This window comes from Sprattus sprattus, assembly GCF_963457725.1.
Source record: "Sprattus sprattus genome assembly, chromosome: 16".
Lineage (NCBI taxonomy): Eukaryota > Metazoa > Chordata > Actinopteri > Clupeiformes > Clupeidae > Sprattus > Sprattus sprattus.
The window spans coordinates 21,955,664-21,960,663 of NC_137914.1; the positions used below are offsets into that span (position 1 = coordinate 21,955,664).

Genomic DNA, 5,000 nt, shown 5'->3' on the forward strand with positions numbered 1-5,000 from the left:
ACACACACATACATACATACACACACATACAAATATACATACATACATACATACATACATACATACATACATACATATATAGATACATACATACATACATACATACATACATATATAGATACATATATACATACATACATACATACATACATACATACATACATACATACATACATACATACATACATACATACATACATACATACATACATACATACATACATACATACATACATACATACATACATACATACATACATACATTCATACATACATACATACATACATACATACATACATACATACATACATACATACATACATACATATATAGATACATACATACATACATATATAGATACATACATACATACATACATACATACATACATACATACATACATACATACATACATACATACATACATACATACATACATACATACATACATACATACATACATACATACATTCATACATACATACATACATACATACATACATACATTCATTCATACATACATACATACATACATGCATACACACATACACACACACTGACACTTCTCACTGGTGTAAATCACATGTGAACCAGAGTAAGTGGCTCTCCCAGCTCTGCGATGAGTGGAAGCGGCTGTCCCCTGAGGCTCTGTGACACAGAGGGGTGGGGGGAGGCGGTGGCGGTCGGAGGAGACTTATTCCCTAACATTTCATTCCTAATTCATTTTCATTTTAACAGTCCAATGCCTGTTGGTTGATAATGACACCATGTATTTGAACAAGCAGTTGAACATAATCTGCCGTTTTGCTTGGTATTAGGAGGCGGACTGCCACGTGCATGTGTTTGCGACGTGCATGTGTTTCGCAATTTCACGCTGCTGACCAAGGTGCACATACATAAACGAGGGAGAAAATACATAGACGGAAGCTCCCATGCGCTGACACACACACACACACACACACACACACACACACACACACCTGCACAAACATATACACACACCCACACACACACAGACACACCTGCACAAACACATGCTCACAAACCACACCCAGCAACACACACACACACACACACACACACACGCAAACACACACACACCACACACACACACACACACACACACACACACACACACACACACACACACACACACACACACACACACACACACACACACACACACACACACACACACACACACACACACACACACACACACACACACACACACACACACACACAAAGGTGCTGCTGCGGCTGCCAGTTTCTGGATGGCACCCAAGCAGGAGCAGGTTGGCTCTTCTCTCCCCTCTTCCCTCTGCTGTGCTGTGCTGTGCTTGGCGCCTCCACGTTGAGTGGGAATGATGGTTGCTCAAGATGGTGGGGAGGTGGAGGTAGAGGCACAGAGAGAGGCAGAGGCTCAGCCAGGCAGGCAGGCAGGCAGCTGGGAGAGGGCTTGTTAGCCCAGCGATCACGCCAGCCAAGCGCAGCCTGGAGTTACAAGGGCCGCATATAATAGCTTCTCTTCTCCACCTCTTTTCCCACCTCAACTCCCACTCAGCACACAGAAAGAGGGAGCGAGAGAGAAAGAGAGAGAGAAAGAGAAAACTCCATATAGTGGTAGAGACATGCATTTAAAGTAACACAAAACCAAACAAAACAGCAAAGAGTTGCTTGCATTTCTTTTCTCAGCCCATGCTTCCACCTAGACAGGCACTCAAGGAAACGCCGCTGCCTGGTTTAGTATCGCATTACTGTTTATGTTTTTATCATGTCTTTGCCCAGGGTTTTCATTCACACTAATGTGTGCCATCAATTCCCAGCACAGACCTGGTTGTCTGTTTGTCTCGCATTTGCTCATCAATCACGTGTAGGTGGGTGCCGCAGAGGGTTAATGGAGGGGTGTGGGGGGAGGTGGAGGGGCAGATGGGGTAAATGGGGGTCCCCCCCCCCCCCCCCCCCCACTCCACCTTTTAATTAAAGACACCAATCAAGCATTAGCATCCTCGCTCCCCCTCTCTGTCTGATGGTGTGCTGCTCTCCACCAGCAGGGGAATCCTCCGCCTTTTATCTCTCCCTTCCTCTCCCTTCCTCTCTGCATCTCTCATTCCCATTGCCTCAGTATGGGTCTCTCTGTCTTCATGTATGCATGTATTTATTTCCGTCTGTCTGTCTGTCTCTCAACCTGTATTTTCTCAATGTATCTTTCTGTCTCTTTCTCCTCCCATCTCCATCTATCTCTTTCTCGTCTCTTAAGGTTTCTCATCTCATCGCGCTATTCCTTTCTCTCCGCTCTCTCTACCTCCCATGACAGTCTCTCAATGTTACTATTTTACATAACACACACACACACACTCTATCTCTCTCTCTCTCTCTCTCTCTCTCTCTCTCTCACACACACACACACACACACACCCCCACAAGCATACTCGCTCTCGACCTGTTTCTAACACACACACACACACACGCACAGACACACACAAACACACGCACAAACACACACACACACACACACACACACAGACACACACACACACACACACACACACACACACACACACACTTCTTCTCCTCTGCTTCCATCATCAATCTGCTGGGTGTGATTACAGGAGTGGGACTGTAGGCTGAGGCCCAGAGAGCAGCCAGGCTGGCTCTCATCCGCTTCACAATTAGCTGCCTGTGACCAAAGGGCCTTTTTCTGGACTGTTCCTGTCCACAGCACACTACTACTCATTACATGTGGCTGGACTCACACACACACACACACACACACACACACACACACACACACACACACACACACACACACACACGCACGCACAGATGTGATCCATAACTGCATCATGCATGGTTTTATTCTGATCACACGTTCGGTGCTGACGTGTGCTAGTCTATAAATGTACTGTTCCCCTACGAGCATGTATCCTATTTTCTTCTCTTTTGTGTGTATGTGTGTATGTAGGTGTAAGAGAGAAAGAGAGGGAGAGATAAAGAGTGTGTGTGTATATATGGGTAAGAGAGAGAGACAGAGGAAGTGAGAAAGAGTGTGTGTGTCTGTGTGAGAGAGAGAGAGAGAGAGAGAGAGAGAGAGAGAGAGAGATAATGTGTGTGTGTGTGTATGTGTGAGAAAGAGAAAGAGTGTGTGTGCGTGTGTGTATGTGTGTGTGAGAGAGAGAGAGAGAGAGAGAAGAGAGAACGAGTGTGTGTGTGTGTGTTGCTTATGTCTTTCCACACCTGTACAAGTGCGAGCTGGATCATATCTCCAGTTGTGGCGATACTCTCTCCATTTTAATGAGCACGCTCGGCATTGAACCAGACCGATGCCATTATACGAGCGCCAACGCACCGTCCTGCAAGGCCTCCCGGAAAAAAAAAATAACAGCGCTTTTTAAAATGTATCCCGGCATTAGACAAAAAAGATGAGCACGGATCAGATAAGGCAGAAAATCAAATGACTTAGGGCGATCTGATCTCCTCAAGAGCTGCTGAAATTGGGGTGAGGCTCCAGTGTGAAAGGTCCTCCCACCTTATTTATCAGCCCTGTGCAAAAGCTATTTGCTCAGCTTTTTTTTAAGGAATTGCGTGTGTGTGTGTGTGTGTGTGTGTGTGTGTGTGTGTGTGTGTGTGTGTGTGTGTGTGTCTGTGTGTGTGTGTGTGTGTGTGTGAGAGAGAGAGAGAGAGAGAGAGAGAGAGAGAGAGAGGGAGAATGAGTGTGTGTTAGAGAGAGGGAGTGTGTGTGTTTGTGTGTGTGTGTGTGTGTGTGTGTTGGGATATGGTGCTTTTCAATTTTCGCACACCCACAGGATAGCATTTGAGTCCTGCTCAATGAAGTGGGTCTCAAGCACGGACCTGAAACCCCCAGCACAATTGTGTTTGTGTGTGTGTGTGTGTGTGTGAACAGAGGCCCCTCGCTCGCTCCTCTCCTGCCTGTATACTTAGGCGATTCAATTAACTTTATCAGAATTATACATATTTATACATGAGGGGGGAAATGCTAACTGGTCCTTTATCAAAGAGCCACGACAGACACGGCCCTAGTCTCAGCGGCCTCAGAGTGTTGGATTAATATGGAAATGCAGCACCTCCAGATACAAGCACAGGGAAGGAAGGAAGAGAGAAAAGAAGAGGGGGGCTAGCCTTAAGCAATTTGCCTGCTCTTTCGGCAACTGCTGGTGATGGCCATTTCTGGGCCGTGATTGTGTGGAAACTCTCCCGGACCTGGAGGATTTGTTCATTTACCAAAGGTAATAGTGTTCCTTAATTCGGTTTATTCATTCCCAGACTATGACAAGGACATAAGCTATGAATAATGAACAGCCCTATGAACCTACAGCAGAAAAAGAAGAGGAAAAAGAAGAAGAAGAAGAAACAGAAAGAAAAGAAGAAAGAAACATCCAGTCATCCGCCAGCCAGAAGTTATGTCTTTTTTATCACGAATATCTCTCCCCTTAAGAAGGGGCCAACAATACACACACACTCACACTTACACACACACACACCGACACTTACACTGACACACGCACACACAGACACACACACACAAACCAATTACACACACACACACACACACACACACACACACACACACACACACACACACACACACAATTTACAAAGTCTGAAACGGAAAGGAGAGGAAAGAGAAAAAACATTCCCAGATGGAGACACTACATCTATTCAATTAATCAAACAGAGAGAGTAATTAAGGAAGTGAGAGGTGGGAGTTATCAAGGGCTAGACCGTGTGTGGAGCCGCCAGAAATTCCCATTAACACCTTGACACACTGGCAATGATGAGACTGAATGAGTGCTCTCCATCCTCGCTTTCTATCTCTCTCACTCTCTCTCTAACACACACACACACTCTCACACACACACACACACAGCTTGAGGGGGTTCCTCCTCAGCTGAAATTAAAGTGGGGTGGGGTGGGGGTGGGGGTGTGTGTGAGCTTGGTTCGGTTATCAGGAGGATCGGTGAGTTTTAAGGCCTAATGA

At 45.7% G+C, this 5,000-nt stretch overlaps 1 protein-coding gene across 1 annotated transcript in view; it reads right to left on the bottom strand.

Annotated features, from left to right (window-relative positions):
* camta1a (calmodulin binding transcription activator 1a) overlaps nucleotides 1-5,000 on the bottom strand; it is a gene marked incomplete at its 3' end in the record, with an annotated part of 384,283 nt that overhangs the window by 181,890 nt on the left and 197,393 nt on the right.